The sequence below is a fragment of the Toxorhynchites rutilus genome, chromosome 3, assembly GCF_029784135.1.
Source record: "Toxorhynchites rutilus septentrionalis strain SRP chromosome 3, ASM2978413v1, whole genome shotgun sequence".
Classification (NCBI taxonomy): Eukaryota; Metazoa; Arthropoda; class Insecta; order Diptera; family Culicidae; genus Toxorhynchites; species Toxorhynchites rutilus.
Genome location: NC_073746.1, coordinates 155,901,857 through 155,920,416, shown reverse-complemented (window position 1 = coordinate 155,920,416; position 18,560 = coordinate 155,901,857). Strand labels below are relative to the sequence as shown.

The 18,560-nt window shown below is 35.4% G+C and overlaps 1 protein-coding gene across 3 annotated transcripts in view; it reads left to right on the top strand.

The window, feature by feature from the left end:
* The first annotated feature begins 967 nt into the window (after positions 1-967).
* LOC129779509 (START domain-containing protein 10-like) overlaps positions 968-18,560 on the top strand; it is a 52,567-nt gene continuing 34,974 nt past the window's right edge. The window contains exon 1 of one of the 3 annotated variants that reach the window (XM_055787015.1): positions 968-1,354. The gene's annotated coding sequence lies outside the window, so the exon portion shown is untranslated. Of the gene's footprint in view, positions 1,355-1,406; positions 1,708-18,560 lie in introns of those variants that run through there. The other 2 variants (XM_055787018.1, XM_055787016.1) reach the window with 2 other exon arrangements.

Below are 18,560 nucleotides of genomic sequence, written 5' to 3'. Positions count from 1 at the left end.
ATCCCAAAACCTTCACATTCCAAATTTGGTTTCGTTTGCTTGATTAATTCCCGAGTAATATAGAAATTTGTGTTTCATTTGTATGGCAGCCCCCTCTTAGAGAGGGGGGAGGGGTCTCAAACTATAATGAAAAACTTCCCCGGCCCCAAAAACTCACACATATCAATTTTCATGTCGATCGGTTCAGTAATTTCCGAATCCATAAGAATCAGGCAGACAGACAGACAGAAATCCATTTTCATATCAGGGGCTTAGAATGAAAGGGGTGTAAGTGATTTGATCGATTTCTCTACATCGACTCTCTCTTTTGGTCATAGCTTAGCCTCAAATACATTCCTAGCTGTATTTAACAATGTGAAAGATAGGTCAGAACCTCACCTATCAGATTCCATAGCAAACTTAAATTGGAACGTTTTTGCAATTGAGTTATTAACTAAAGAAAAAGTTGATGAAGAGAAATCGCCCCTTGCATTCTAAGCCCCTCATATATAGATTTCCAAACGACTTTGACTTTGTGCACATATTATGTTGGCGTTACGTAACTTAGAGGAGAAGGGGTAAAAAATCTGCATTTTTAACGTTGCATAATTTGTGTACCACGCCTTAAAGACATTTCTGAGCTATGAGCAATTTTATGTGATGCAACAATGTAAAAAAATCGCAGACAATGGAAATCCGTTTGTTTAACATTGAGGCAGAACATTTAATTATCTAATAAGACGACATCTAAGTAACCGTTCTACATTTAGAACAAACACTTTGGTGTTGACTTCGAGTCCAAACATATCTCCATTTTCCGTTACTTTCTTCTTGTCGCTAGTAACCCTAACCCGCTCGGAAAAACTCCTGCGGTGAAATCCTTAAACGAGTGTTAGTGTATCCCGATTCCCACAGACACCAATGACTGACAATGTGCGGAGCGAGTATACGCAGTCAACACCTCGTGCTCGTCGCGTTCGTTTGGCTCCGTTCAGTGTCTATTTAGCGTTTTTCCTTGCGTGACATAGTTTTTCTTTAGTTAACTAGCGACTTTGTGCGCGTGGTCGAAGTTAACAAATCCCAGTTCCCGGCTGAGAAGTGGATAAAACACAAAAGAAAATTGATTGTGTAGCGATAATTTCCTCAAGCTTTCGTTTGTTTTTTGTTGTTTCGAATCCTTGTCGGTGCTTGGATGGATTGTGTTTGTGTTTTGAAAAGCAAAAGTTCATTGGATTTGCCAGTAATTGGCAGACAGAAGACGGATTGATTGAGCCAACACAATTTGCAGTAATGAACAAATCATCAGTTCTTCAGAAGTGTTAGTGTTGTGTTCTTCGAGAGAAAATTTGAATGAGTTTTCCAGCGTTTACCCACAGTAAGTTGAAGAGGATTCAGAGGAATATGTATGCAGTGATGCGGTGAAATGTTGTGAGAAGTGGATTAAAAGAGTAACATATTTGCAACAAAAAAAAAAGTTTTGCGAGGCCGCTTTCATTTTCAAAAGTACTGCGTTAAAAGGAGGATAAACGATAAATTTTCGTAGGAGAGTTTCTGATTATGTTTCCATTGCCGTCGCCTGGATTTAGCTAGTTGGGAAAGACATTCACGTGGTTGGTAGGTTCTGATAACTAACACACCGTCCGATGTTGATACAAAGAAGGTGTTGGTAAATATGATATTATGACATTCTGGATATGCTCACGTAGAATCGCCAGAATAATCTCTCTGGTAATTATATGTTATTCTATAGCACAAACAAATCATCGCAAAAACAACCGATGTGCATACAATGAATAATGTTTATGCTAAAAGTAATAATGCTTGAGTTGATATTATAATTCCATATGCAATCAAATATTGGTAATTACTAAGATTCGACTAATAACCAAATATAAGGCGATGATGAGAACTGCCACTAAATACTCCACGACAATAAGTTACATATGTACTGCTTTTGTATGCATTGAAATGCAACAGGTTATATACTGTATCCCGGTTAACAAAGCATCATGTTGCATCTATATTATACGAACATATTCGATAACACACATTTGAAAACTCATCCAAGGCTTTATGAATTTACGTTCTACCTGATATCAGTTCAACATGAGCACTCCATGAGTATCCCAAGTGTACAAGTTAAAGCTGCTTTGTTATTCAAATAACTTCTTTATCTGATTCAGCAAAATATCCGCTATATTTCAATCTTTGCATTGCGTTGGTTTTAATTCCATCCTTTCCCTCCAACTTATCCGTTTCATCCAGGGGGAGATATAACGCCCACATGCCACCCGTAGAAATGTTCCATCAAAAAATGGTTTGATAAGAGGTATGCGTATTCCCCTTTCATAAATATGTATATATGATGATGTAACAGTAAGCGGAAACGTCTGCCCGACAACTCGGTGAAGAATTTCAATTAACATAATTGTGTGTGTAATACAACACTCGCGCTTCCCCTCCAATCATATCCTTATCGGTTTTGTTTTTATGCAGATAGAGCCGGAGCCCGAGAGCTCTGTATATAGGAATGGGAACAAACGTTCAATAGAAGATCAATTCGATTGCACGATATTTAGATTCGCCATTAGAATGAACAATCGCTAGCTGCTGTGCTTCCATTTGTTATTTGAACTCACGCCCGTTCGTAGTGAGCCGCTACCGAACAGTAACTAATTACACGCAACCACCCACTAATCCGTACGAACGAGTGCGATAGGCTCGGTAGATAGAAATGGGTGAAAATCCATCCGGGCGGAAAATTTGTTCGAACCAAAGCGGAACATAAATACGCCCCCCCCCCCAAATTCGTTGATGGTGGCTAGCTGTGAGTGATGTTAATTTATTGTGCCGATGATTTGCAAACAGGCAAGATTTCTCGTTTACCGAAATTCACAACCGCCATTGGAGCGTGGGGATTCTAGGACGGTCGATTATTCGGAAGGCAAGCATGGTTGTTTGTATTTTGATACAGCTGTTTTCGTAGAAAATAGTTTGCCCGGAATACAAATATTATATGGCGGTGGAAGCATACGCGCCAACTGCCGAGCTTATTTTCGTTTACGTGCCGTGTGTATACAAACACATATTTTTCAATTTGCGTTTAATAATATTGATGTGGTTCTCATGATCCGCAATTTGTTAAACTCGAACCTAACAACCATGGTGCCCCATAGTTCTGGAGCAACACCTTGCATCTCCACCGTTTTCAATTCTTCTTCATTTTGACGTAGGACTACGTCTAACCGGAAGATATAGGGGGTGAAATGGAAATCTAGGCACTGCACAAGTAGAAAAAAATGCAAGATTTGGAACGCTAATAACTCGAGCATTTCTCAATAGATCGCAAAGGTTTTTGCATCAATTGATAGGAAATATATCTACGCATCTATCATAACGAACAACATTTTATTTTTCTTGAGATAAATAATTGAATAATTGTGAAATATCAAGCATTGTCCAAATACACTATGTGCCCATTTTTGATTGGTCCATTTTGTGCTCCTCAAATCGTATCGACCAAAACGGGCAACCAGAGCAGCAGCGAAATAGAATGAAGCACGATTGGAAAGGAAAAAGAAAAAAAATGAGGGAAACATTGGTCGCAGTCTCACACATGCGTAATTCTCGAGCCAGCCAGTCAGCTTAAAAATCCCCTCTCCGCTGCCGTAACGATCATTCTCATCCGAACCGTACACCACATCGTTTCGCATCACCTCACATCAACAAACCAACACAAGCAGCCATGGTTGGATATGGCAAAGGAGGAAAAGTGAAGGGAAAGGCAAAATCCCGCTCGAACCGTGGTGGTCTGCAATTTCCCGTAGGTGTATCCGCCAATTGCACCGGAAAAGATAGCTAGGTCGAGCGCGTTAGTACCTGTGTACCAGTCCACCTAGCCGGCGTTATATAGTTTCGGCCGCCGGAGTGATCGAGTTGGCTGGCAAAGCTGCTCGCGACGATAAGAAAACCTTCATTCGGAACATAACACATTCGGTTCGGCGGACATCAAGACAACAGGCAGTTGCAGCGAATGGCGAGTGGCAAACGCAATCGCAAAACGGCATCAGGTAGCAGAAGAAAAAAGTTTGTTCTTTATACAAACTGCTTTGGTGGCAAATCCAGAACAAGGCGGCATCGAGGGCGTTCGAAATGGTTTTTTTTCAAAACCACGAGTACTAAGTTTTCTAAATTGGAACCATTCCATAAAACAAGGCGCTTTTCAGGGCCATTAAACCTTCCAAAAAAGAGTTTAGGAAATAAAGTTCAATGCTTTCTAAAACATTATCCAAAATAATAATAAAACACAAATTGATGTTTTCATAATTTGTTTGCCAGGATTTGATGAGTATGTGAATTTGGCAGTTGTTCTGAGCTTATTGATAGTTGGGGACTTTCCTGATTATTCAATTTTCACCAATTCTTAAATTGTTTCCAGATTGAAAGTACAGTAATCTACAATTAGTTCGACATTTAGCTAATTGTACGGACATGTAATGTGACTTATTTAGTTGGACATTTTTGTAAACATAGAGATCCAAATTATGATCCCACATTGAAAGTCGACACTGTACCACTGTCATCGCAAATGTTCAATTACAGGTTAAAATTACCTCCAATCCGGCACTGGTAATGGTAATGGTGGCACTGGTGGTGGTAATGCGACGTGCCATTGAATGTAATTTACTGTAAAATATGTCACAAGCTGGATGGGAAGAAATTTTCCAACTGTGAAAGCTGTGGCGAGTGACAACAAATCGCTAAACAGGAAGGTTTAGCCGAACAAGATGGGAATATCGAGTGATAACAAAAACACAACACCAAAGGTTCTTTTCAGAACCATTAACATATTCATAAAGAGTAAACAGTAAACTAATCCATTTTTCAGGTAGATAGGTAGGTATTCACGTAGGTGAAGAAAATAAAACAATATATTTAAAATATATATTTAATAAAAGCTGTCCCCTTTGCATAGTCCTACGTCACTCCGGTTATGTCCCCGACATTACCCACCCGTCTTTTTTGTTCATTCGGTAGGGTTTGTTTTGCGAACGCTATATTTAGGAAGCCATTCTTTGTGGTATATTCACGACATACTAAATCTGATAGTGTCAGCCGGAATAAAAAAGGACCCACACGGTTTACTCAAGGTCACAGTGAACGGTGAAGCAAAGATTCACGGATAATATTTTCAGGGTGAAAATGATACTCTATCTTTGTTGGTGCTACGTCAATCGTTTAACGCTGTCGGTCAGCACTGTTTTCAAGCTAATGCCCGATGAGAGGATAAGTGATGGGTCAGGGTGCTATAAGGGCGATAAGTTTCAATTTCAGTAAACATAATGTATTTCTTTGCTTCCGAGCTCCCTTTTTATCAAAATTATCGACTTCTCTGTCTTGACGTTTACAAAACATTGGTTTCATAGTGTCTCTCGTTGTGTTGTGGCCGTTTGGTTTTCGATATTCGGCTTAACTGATCCTGTTCCGGATTGAACTAGTTCTAATTAACGTACCTTGGAGTTTCGGGAAGAAGCCAGTTTCATATAAAAAAAATCTTCTTTTGAGATTGAATTTTAGGCTTCTGTTTCTGAAAAAACAAGTGGTATCTAACATTCCTTAGTTTGAATCTATACAAATCTGAATATCCAGCCATTCCAGGCCAAACCGATATGGTGGTTCTCAGATATTCGTGAAAATTGGTAGTTTTGTTCCTTATCGCAAAATATTTAGTCCGGTATTTTTTTTTTCATTAGGGTACCCATTTTTACTTTAGGGTGGTCCAAAAAATCATTTGTTCCCATTTTTCCCAAAAATGGCTCGTTTAACTCTAGTCTAAACTGGATTTTGTTGATTTGATTGTATTTGTTTTTCATAGTTTACATGGTCTCGGAACCAAGGGCGCTATATTTTTTTCTCTCGAAAGCTAAGGTTTTTCTACATAACATACCCGAAATTCAGAAAGGTGTTTTTTTTTTGTTTTTAAGTTATGATTTTTTTCAATGTTTACATGTTTTCAGTCTTCGTTCAATGTTCCTAAGTGACTAGACTAGATATATTCGACTAGAACCCAATTTTTTTTCGAAAGTGTGCTTTTTTCAAAGAAGGCTTGGTTTCAATTTGATATGTCCAGTCGGTCCAGTAGTTCAAAAGTTAGAAATTATTAAAAACGTAATTTTTGAAAAAAAAGTGAATTAATGATTTTTTGGATCGTCGGTTCACGTTGGAAAATCATAACTCGAAAACGAATGAAAACACCTCTTTGATTGTTGGATAGGTTACGTAAAAAAACCTCAAGTTTCAAGAAAAAATATAAAACAATGAAGCGCCCTTGGTCCCGAGACCATGTAAAATATATTTAAAAAAAACTACTACAATCAATAATTGCAGAAACGAAATCCATTTTTTTCGCAAGTGTAATATCAAAGAAAGTTTCTAAGAAGACTAGCTCATGGATTTCAATTTGATGTGTGGATCATCGGAATCAGTACAGTGGTTCAAAAGTTATGATTTTTTGAAATTTTTGGAAACAAATGGAAAACGTTGATTTTTCGAAACACCCTAAAATTGAAATAGGCACCCAAATTTATAAGGTACAGCGGGGCAAGTTGAAATACGGGGTAAGCTAAAACGGAAGCCAAAACTTTTATTAGGAATGATGGATTGACGTGATTGGTGCTCCCGTGACCGAGTGTTTGTCGTCACACCTAACATGCCGAGGGTTCGGGTTCGATTCCCGTTCTGGTCGGGGAGATTTTTCGTCAAAGGAATTTTCTCCGACTTGCACTGTGGTCACGCGTACTCTAAAGCTTGCCACTCAGAATACATTCAAAGTGCCATTTAAGGAAAAGAAGAAGAAGAACAAGTAGGATTGACGTGATAAAAATGTACATAGTAAACATTATGTTTCAACCCACTTATTGGAATGCCTTGACGCAATCCGCGCCTTTGTTCACTTTTCCTTGTTCCATGAAATCAAAATAAACATTTTTGCGCGCTGACACTATCGATCCGAGAAAACACTGATTTTGAAACCCTTCGCCCCAACGTAACGCAATTTCCTATCCCTAATACACAGTAAGTAACTATATCTCGAAACCCCCTTCCAAGCCCCCCCCCCCTCCTCGCGTTATGTAATTTGTGCACGACGCCTGAACGGAACCAAATTTGGCATGTGGAGGTTTTAGTGAGCACAAAATGTTGTTACTTTAAGCAATAGATATTATGAAAAAAAAAAGTTACATTGATATGTTGTGTGTCTTATGACACCTTGCCACACCTTTTCTATACGATAATTTGAAAACACCGGTGAACAATAACCGGACATTTGAGAATGAATACAAATGGTAAAGGTTACACATAGCACAAAACTATCACCTTTAAAATTCCATTTTTGACTCAAAGCAGTAATGCAATTCCAAATATAGTCACTGTAAAGCATTCACCGTACCACTCAAAGCATGTAGACTCGGCAGTGGAGTCATCAAACGGAACGCCGGACAGGGTTCCGTCGGTCAGCTATGTGAACAATGATAGCTCACTTCCTTTCGGCACATAATATATCTTTGTTAGCTCATTACAGGAATGTATTAATGTGCTGAAACATTGGTATGAACCCTTTCATCATATACCGTAACGAATAAAATTATATGGCTATAGTACATCGTTTGCTAGGGTTTATTGCCTGGAGGCAACGAATGATGGATCATCTCATTTCTCATGCTGCGAAAATCGTTAAAAGGAGATGTATCGAATTATATAGGAAGGACTGTATTCTGCAAACCTTCGCGAAATTTATGACAATATCCAACAAAATCCTTCCGCCGACACTATACAAAATCATTACATTGAACAAACTGAAATACCGAAAGTAACTCGTGAGTATCCAGCAGTAGACTGGAGACACATTTGGAAGAACATTACGCTTCGAAAGCTGACCTCGAGTGAACGGAGTACTCTTTTCTTGTTGACCAATAAAAAGCTTGAGCATAGAAAATTGATGTACCGAATGAATAGAACCAATGGTGAGAGCTGTAACATTGGATGCGAAACATTAGAACACAAACTGAGCGAGTACGTGGAGCCAGCTTGGAGACTATTGCAGCGAAAATTAATTACTCTGCTCAATGGATGGCTCAGAGTTGACTCTCAATAGGGGTGCTTTTGAGACCTCAATTGAGGAGCATATAAACATAAAAAAAAATTGTAATTCTCAAAATGTTTGTAAATGTGGTAACGTAATTGATATAGCTCGTTTAGAATTTGAACTTGAAACGACATTCGAGTAAATATTTTGTAATTATTTTTTAAAACTTTTGGCAATAAACTGTTTGAACATTGACAAAAAACAATCCATGCAACGTTTGCAAGGGAAATGTTACATTTATTTGTTGTAATTTGTTATTTATACCCCTCCTCTACCCCCTTTTGTATCAAATGAAAGGTGTCACAACGCTGACAATTTGATAATATGACTTTTTTCTTGCTCTTTTCATTCTACCGTTTTAACGCCTTACCTGTTACCTGTAGTACACGGCATGCCGTGAAAAAAATCGGGGTGGTCCTGAACCGACTTCCAAAAGGTGGTCCTAAACCGATCCCCAGTTTTTACTTTGTAATTGTTTAGCACATTTACTCTGGCGCTTGCCATCAATGGTTCACAAAAACCTGGTTCATCGGGAGCCCCTCACTACCGGGGGAACGCATTTGATTTTGTTATCAGAATCTTTTTATTAACTCTATTTATACATGTGTGTATGTGTGCGTTGCGTGTGTATTTGTATGTGAACTTTTTTTTGTCTAACTCCACACGCGTCGCTCTGAGGTTAAGTTCTCCCCACTCTAACATTATCTCCCACTCGCTCAAATCCTATCTGCTCACTATGAAACTTTATTTTCTTTTTTCATTCTTCTTCCCGCACTCATTGATATATTCTAACACTATCATTCCAGATCGTATTGTGGGATTTCATGCCTTTTGCGGTCTTTTAGAGTTTTTTTTAGCGAACCGGAAGTCACCATCTTCTATTCCAAAACGGCATCGGTATACGATATTCGATTTATTAGGGGAGTGGCGCTAACCACCCGTGGCCGAGTGGTTAGCGTCATAACTAACATGCCGGGTGTTCGGGTTCGATTCCCGTTCTGGTCGGGGGAATTTTTCGTCAAAGAAATTTCCTCCGACTTGCACTGTGATCACGCGTATTCTAGAGCTTGCCACTCAGAATGCATTCAAAGCGTGTTATTTGGCATAGAAATCTTAACTAAGTACTAATAAAAATGACGCAAGTAATACTACGTTGAGACGGCGAAGTTCCTCTAGGAACGTTAGTGCCATTGAAGAAGAAGAAGAAGACCTTGACCCAACCTCCTAAATGGCAACAGTCCGAAACAGCAAAAAGTCAGATGGTATTACGTCAGAAAAGTATTTGACTGACAACAAGCCAATCTAACTATGAAATATTCCCCAACTGTTGATTATTTTCTATAATATCGTTTAATTTTGTGTGATTCATACATGAAAACGCAAAAAAAGGGTTTGTAGTGAGTCTAAATGTTGTCACGTCACGCTGGAATGGATCGTATACTTTTCGTGACATAACAATATCTTCTTGAGACAGTTCATACTCTTCTTTTTGTGGACCGATGATCATAACATCTAACGGAGCGCTCACGAGCTCTCTCGTTTTCGCGTTCCTTCTTTATGGACTTGTGCAAAGTTAGCGGATAAAAGTTTTTGTCGCGTGCAAGATTCTGTCCAACGTCTTCCATAAATAATGAATTGTTTTAATTGAAATAAATTGATTGTTTATCAAGTAACATCTTTCACAATCATGCTCATGAGATATAGAATTGAATCATTCATCTTTCCACATAATTCTTTTTTTTATCGTAAAAGACTGATATGTGAGCGTGGATCAATATAGGAAAATATACAGTTGTTCGAATAGAGTTGTCGAACTTATTCGATAGAGAAATATTTTACCACTTATTAAAATTATTAATCGGAAAAGGGTCTGAGAAAAGTTATAGGCCAAGTTGTATGGGAAAAATTTATTAATTTAAAGAAAATTTGAAAAAGTTATTTGAAAGAATCCAAAACACATTTTTGAGATAATACTCATTGGATAGAGAATATTTATATCTATCTTCAACCAAATTGTCGTTGGCCGGAAAAGGGTCTGAGAAAGGTTATGGACCAAAATGTATACAAGTTGTAGGAGGGAAATTAACAAATTTAACGAAAATGGAAATATAACTTTTTCACACTCGAAAAAAATTAATAGAACATAGTGCGAAGTCGAAATTTTTAGGCGATTTTTGAAATGCTTTTAAATCGTGAAATAGCAGCGCATGAAGATGAGATATAAATCACTTTAAAGCATAATTGACATTAATTTACACGGAATATTTTACAGAGAAATTTGGACCATTCAGTACAGAGATGTTATTGTTTGAACGAAAAATTTCGAATTCGTATTTTCGTATTTTTGTAATTTCGTATGAATAGTTTAATAAATAACCATCGGAAAATAATTTTGAAAACTCCAATAAACTCTATACACCCAGATTTTTTTTATGCGGGGAGTTAGGAATTTTTTTTTTTGGAAGATAGACCAATGATTTTGAATACGACCTTCTAAAAATCAGTCGTAATTTAAGTTGGTATTATTATAAAGAAAGTTGTGATTTAGGTTGTTTCCATTATAAGTATCAAGTTTAAGAGGAATCGGAGAGGATCAAGTCAGCGGCCGGCTGTTTTAGCATGAAATTGTTCTATGATGTATCAAGCAAAATCATTAAAAAAAATAAAAAATTGAAGTACAAATAAAATTATGAAATTTAGATTTTTTTCTGGGATTGAAAGATTCAGTGTTCTATTTGGTATTCAAACGTATACCTACGATGTCTTTTTTAGATATATGTGATTATCTTCAGATATTCGTTTTTTAGTGTTGCGCGATACAAAAACCAATTATGTTATATAATATTTTCAAATTTTGATTTTTTTGAGACCTAGTACTGGTCTAATTTATATTCAAATGTGTTCGTATTAGTTTTTGATGTGTGATTTTTTTTCTGTAAAATTTTAAGCATTCTACAGTACGAAATATCTAATAAATTAAAAAAAAATTTTTTGCAGAGTTGTCACTCAGTCATTTTCCAGGAATTAATTATTAATTATAAATTATTTTATATATTTTTTTAAATTTTCCTAAGCTATATGATTTCATTGTGTGCGTGTTTGTAATATGTAGGAAGAAGCCTTATTACAAGCGCTATGGAAAATATTGTATAGAGTACCAAATTAGAGAATTAGGTAATTTTTATGAATCCCTCTATGATTCCCTATTAAAGCTGTGGTTGAAAACGTAGTTTTTCTTTTTTTTATGCCATTCTCAATAGCTTGGAAAAAATACTCAAAGTACATCTGAAGTACCAAAGTTCAAAATTTTTAGTTTTTATCGTGTTTGGTATCAAAATGTATGTTTTCGGATACGCAGAGCTCATTTTTCAACTCGGTTTAACCAATATTTTTATGATTTAATATTTTAATATTTTAATATTTTTGATTTAATAATGTGTGGTTTTCTAAATGAACGATCGAAAATCAATACTAGAGATCAAAATATTATTTGAAATAGCGTAGTACAAATATTTCGCAACATAATCAGATAGGTATACTTATTGAAAAAACATCACAAATGGCTGTTTAACAATATGATTAGATAGGTACACTTATTAAAAAAACATCAGGTATAATAAGTATTTGGCAACATAATTTGAGATTCTGATTGAAAAAAGCATCACAAGCTTTTTGCAAAATAAAATTCAAAAAATGCCTTCTTATGAAGTGCTAGATATCGACTTCGCCTCCTTCCATGTTTTCATCTCCTTCCTCGTATTCAACGGCTTCTCCTTCATATTCTTCTTCTTCATCTTCGTCCTCAATCTGAATTTCTTCATCTGCCATCTGAACTTGGTCTTCAATCTGAACATCCTCTTCACCGGCATCATGAGAAGCTTGAATCTCTTCCTCGATGTTCAGTAAGTTCAGGACTTCTCCGCTTACAGTTGGTTTTCTTTTCGTTTGTTTCTTCCTCAATGTCGATATGCATGGGTCAGAGTTGATTCAATAATCGATTCATTAGCTCGGTATTGGTCCTCAATTGGGATGTCTTTAACGTAAAGCTTCCCCGATACCTTCTATAAAATTTATTTGAAGCTTCGGTTGCTTCCTCGGATAGTTGCCCTAGAACATTATCAATTCAATTCATTAAAAATTTAAAAAAAATAAAAAAAATCTATTAAAAAAAGGCAAGCTAATTGGCTTTAATTTGATATATCGATCATCTGAATAGGTCCAGTAGTTCAAAAGTAATAAATTTAAAAAAAAGTCATTTTTGGAAAGAATGTGAAAAATGATTTTTTGGACCATCGGTTAACTTTTAAAAATCATAACTCAAAAACGAAAAAAAACGCCTCTCTGGTTTCGACATATGTTATGTGAAAAATCCTCAGCTTTTCAGAAAAAATATGAGAAAATATAGCGCCCTTGGTCCCGAGACTATGAAAACAATAAAAAAAGAATACAGTCAATAATAACAATAATAATGAGTATGCGAAATTAGATAGTTTTTCAAATAGATCGGATATTGATAAGTTTAGTCTTATGAATTTGAATCCACGAACATAAAAAATGCAGACGGTGGAAATAAGGGAAAAATAGTACGCTCAATCCTCGTAACATTATTAAAAAAACATAAATATAAAAAACACGTACGAACACATTTCAAAGCAGTAGGGAAGGGCGGGGCTAGTTGGTCATATGGGTAAGTTGGTCAGTGACGATATCTTGGAATCTGAGCGTCCAAAAAATTAGCTATCTATGGATGAAAAATAGCGAATTGCTGATACAAAAAAATAAGCAAATCAAAAAAACTTTTTATCAAGTAGGTTAAAAAATACGGACATGGTTCCGATTTCGCCAAAAATCATTCACGGTTTGCGCATTATAAATTGTGTTCCAAAACTGGTTAATAACCATGAAAAAAATCGGCTCAAACGTAAAACAAAGCTTTATTGTACGTATTAGCTTTAAGTGTTAATGAAAATCGCTTTTAAAATTATTTTTGTTGAATTTTCATGAATATTCTTTTTCATATATAGATAGGCTAATTGGTCACACAAATTGATCGTTTGAGAGCAACACATATAAAATTTTCAGGTATGCTGTGTTTCATTACGCAAGCTATGAACAAATATAGATGGCATATGTTTTACTGCTAAACCCAGTGTATTTGAAACGAGACAACCACCACACAAACCACTTGCAATATAATTGTCATATTTATATTTTTTGCTGTTAAATTTTCATTAAATATATTGAACGCTTAAATTGAATATCAGAACTCACAATAATGCATTGAGTAATGTAGTATACCTGGAGGCTATTTCTTTATACTTCGGGGCGAACGGTACAAATGTCAACAAAACAAATGCAGGCAAGAATGCAAGCGGTTGTGCGTCGCAGGGATGCCAGGTGATTTTTTTCAAAAGTCTTGACATGGTACGAGAAAATGTCTTCATCATAATATCGGAGGAAAGTTCTTCACACAAAAACGGAACTGTGATAACTATATTTGTTTATTTCAGCTTTGAAATTTTGGTTGTAACTCAAACCATATCCATGAAACTAATTGTAGAAAAGGCATGTAACCGGAAGACCTTCGATTTATGAAGTGGTCGTTTGAAAGATCTAGGTTAATCTATTGTATAGTAGGGCCAAAATAATAGAAATTGATTGTCAAAATCATTCGAATTTTCGAGCGAAAATGATCTCATGTCTTCTAGAGAGAATATGTATTTCGACCGCTTCGATCGCTCAGACTAAAGCCCTACTTTTTTGACGATATTTTCGGTCAATAATTAGAATTTCATGGAAATAATATTTTTTTAAAATCCACGTACGCTAACATACTGACATTTCTTCACATATTTCATAATGTCTTCAAAGTGTCTTCACAAAATCAAATGTATTCAAAATGAAGACATGTCCTCAAACCTGGCATCTCTGGTTCGCCACAAAGTGGAAGGAGAGACGAAATCGCTAGAAAAGATTGTCTGACTAATTTTCAACGATGATAATTTGAAATTTTCATTAATTTGTTTTATTACTTGCTACATGATATTAGTTAACTGTTTTTGTTTTGATTTAATTAATTTATTCATAATGAAGGAAACTTCTAATGGAAAAACGCTTATTATTTGCTCAAAATTAACATGCCTATTATTGACCAATTTACCCTGTGTGTGGGGTTAGCTGGTCAATATATTCTGAAATACAAAGACGTTAAATAAAAGAAAAATGTCAAATAATTGATTCTCTGATAAAAGGTAAGCTTCATTGTGGTACATAACATTCTAACGCAAAACTTCGTACTACAAAGTTATAACCAAATTTATTCAAAAATGACCAACTAGCCCCGCCCTACCCTACTGTCTCTCAAAATTTAATTTGAAAATTCCAAAATTTCGAATAACCATAAAATTGTACCCCACCACGCTCTCAATTCTGAAAAAAAAACTCATATCGAAACCACATACATTTAAATGAAAATTATGTTTTAATGGATTTAAAAATCAAAAAGACGGGTGGATAATGTCGGAAACATAACCGAAAAGGCGTATAACTTTTGGTCGGAATCATTTGAGAAGCACAAATTGAACCAATCAAAACGAGGTACATACTGCGTTTGGACAATGCTTGACATTTAACAAATATTCAATTGTTTATCTAAAGAAAAATAAAATGTTATTAATTCTAATAGATGCGTAGAAATATTTCCTATCAATTGATGTAAACATCTTTGCGATCTACCAAGAAATGCTCAAGTTATAACCGTTCGAAATCTTTCATTTTTTCCTACATGTTAGGTGCCTAAATTTTCATTTCACCGCCTATATCTTTCGGTTAGACGTAGTTCTATGTCAAAATTTCGAAATATAAAAAAAATACTTTAATTTTAAAAATATTATTTTCGATAGAATTTTGTTACAATTTGTCGCGGTACACCATAGTAGAATTACTTTGAGTATTTTCTCAAATTTTCATTCCCAAGTCTATTGAGATAGGGAAAAAAGAAAAATTCATTTTTTCACTATAGTTCTCATAGTGAACCATATTATCTTTTTTCTAGGTTGGTACCCTATAAAATATTTCCTAATGATGAAAATGTTTGGGGAACTTCTTACGACCTCATGAATACAATACAATTATAAAGATCATGAAAATAAACAAACGGAATTTAAAAAGATTTTTTTAGACTTAGTAAATAATTTCGAACCGCATAGTTTTCGAAGTTTTCTAAAAAACAATAAATATCAGAAAACACATACGAACATATTTAAATATAAATAAAACCAGTAATGAGTTTCAAAATTCTAAAAAAAATATAAATTTGAGGATACATATTTTTTTACAGTGCAACATTGTTAAAATTCTGAAAAAATCACACATATCTATATAAGGCGTAGGAACACATTTAAATACGAATTAGAGTAGAACTGAATCTCTAAATTATCAAAAAAAAAAAAAAAATCAATATTTCCAGATTTTTTTTGATTATTTTTTTTTGATAATATTTCTCGATATATCATAGTAAGATGCACTTTCAGTATTTTTTTAAAATTTTTATCTCGAAGCTATTGAGAATGATTTTTTTTTGAAAAAAAAGTCTAAATTTATTTACAATGTTGTACAGGTTTTGGCCTATAATTTTTCTTAGACCCTGTTTTGTCCAATGAAAAGTTGGCTAAAGATAGAAATATTTTCTCTCGAATCCTCTTTTCAAATAACCTGTTTTAATTTTCTTTGAATTTATTAACTTCCCTCCTACAACTTGTATACGTTTTGGCCCATCACTTATCTCAGACCCTTTTTCGGCCACCGAAAATTTGACTGAAGATGGATAAAAATATTCTCTATCCAATGAGTATTATCTCAAAAATGTTTTTTTTTTTTATCTGTATTATAGTGATTTTCAACTCATTTGGCTGGTTCGTCACTTTTTACTTCCATTTTTGGAAGAATGTCGGGAGTGAGAATTGAACTCGTGACCTTTAGCGTGAGAGGCATGGATGTTACCACTACGCCAGATCGCCTCCACTATCTCAAAAATGTGTTTTGGGTCCTTTCAAACAACTTTTTAAAATTTTCTTTAAATTTAATTGTTTCTCCAATACAAGTTGTATAGATTTCGGCCTATAACTTTACTTGGACCCTTTTCCGACCAATGAAAATTTTTCTAAAGATAGATGAAAATATTCTATATTGAATAAGTACTATCTCAAGAATGTGTTCTGAATCTTTCAAATTTTTTTTCAATTTTCTTTAAAATAATAAATTTCTACCATACAACTTGGCCTATAACTGTTCTCAAACCCTTTTCTGATTAATAAAATTGTGGCTGGAAGATATGTTAAATATTTCTACATCGAAAAACTTCGATTACTCTATTCGAACAACTCTTTTTGATTTTCAAAATTTCGTATATTTTCCTATATATTGACCCATGCTCACGTTTCACTCACGTCTGTAACTTTTCTCTGGCACGATCAAGAAAAAAAAAGAATTATGTGGAAATGATGATGAACGATTCAATTCTCTATCTAATGAGCATGATTGTGAAGGTTGTTACTTGATAAACACTCAATCTATTTCAACTGAAATAATTCATTATTCATTAAACCCAGCAAGACGTTGAACAGAAACTTGCACACAACAAAAACTTCACAACAAGCTAACGCTAACTTCACACAAGCCAAAACGTGCGGTCCCAGGCGTATGTTTTACAGATTTTTTCGGTCCTTGATGTATTAAATTGATGTTGTTGTGGGTTGTTGACCCTCATTGTTTGCTATGAGAAACCCGAGTCTAAAAATGTTTGAACTTAAGTTCATGTGATAAACTAAAAAAATGTTCTGTTTTTGTGACGTGACAAAGCATGTAAAAATATGTTTTTCAAATGATTGTTTCTCATAAATTACAAAATGAAACCTAGGTCATTACCCTCTTCAAACAAGTATTTAATTATCAATTCAATGGTATACAGACATTGAAGTTTGATTAGGCAAGTGCAGAGATATTTCACGAAACCAGTCTACAGAAAACAAACTCAGCGCTGCGCTCGAGTTTATTTTCATCAGCGCGCGCTCATAGAAAACTCGAATTGTATCTTGGTGCGAAGAGCACAAAATTCATAAGCACGACAGTGCAAAGTGTATAGGAGAAGTGTGTAATACGCACCCCCTATGCGAGAACGGATTTATCTTCACCATGCTCTTAAAATTTAAGGTAACAACTACGTCAGTGCGTAGATTAGTTAACCCTCAGTCATCTGTAATCGTTCTGTATTTTAGATACTGAATAACAAAAATGCTATGAATTTTATTTTGTAAGGCGCTTAATTCCCAATCATACGGTGTTAAATGGCCCAGCGGAAGTATAATATGCCCATGAGTTGTTTGTCTCAGAGACAATAAAGCTCAGAGAAACAGCTTGAAAGAATGAGAGATTCGTCAATCTATTCCCTTCATGCCCACCACCGAAAAGAAGGAACCGCGTGAGCGTGTTCCCCCCGTATTCGTGCATTAATTCTCCAGTCCGCGCTCCTGTTTTCCTTCATTCTCTGAGCACATAATAAAGATGCCAGATGTAAAGACATGTTTTCGTTTTGAAGACATTTAATTTTGTGAAAACATACAGAGGTAATTTCAAAGTATGTGAGAACAATTGTTTGTGTGATTTATCGAACATGATTTAGAAATATCGTGATGGTTTGCTCATTATTGTTCATTATGATTACATTTGAAGACATCTATTCGAGCCACGCAGAGATATTTGAAAAAATCATATGGCATCCCTCACATACAAGCTATTTCCCTTGTGAAAATGTTCACGCCCGAAAGCGAGCAAATTGCCCCGATCGAGGGTATGCCATACTGCCCGATGGTAAGCTGATGGGGAAAAAATCAAATTGAGAAGGAAATGAATCCTTTCTTACCATTTTCTTCATCTGAGATATTCACTGGGAACTCGGCTCAATAAATATGACCCAAAGTTATCGCCTCTGAATCGGTTTCAAGCAACAAAAAACTTATAGAAATGATGTAGAAAACTACATCGAAAATTACTTCCAAAGAAAATTATTTTTCTTATTTTTTTAAAGCATGTTACAAATGTAAAACTTGCATGGTAGGATTCTATCATTGACTAGCACGATTGCCTATATCCATTGCATTTCTATTCTTGCTGGTTTACAATAAAATCAGGCGGGTCAAATTGCCCGGCAGGCGCGTTTTAGACAAATCTCCTCTACTCGGCGCAGAACTCAGATACTAAACATTTCTTCTCACTTGTGTGATGCGCGTCTCATCCTATACACACACACACACACACATACACATCAAATTCTAGCGCCCGCTTTGTCTTCGTTCGTTCTAAGCAAAGCATACAAACAACAGCGCGTCCCCATACGCACCGCCTCAACAGAGAAAGCAAAGCAGACGTGCGCAGGGAGTTC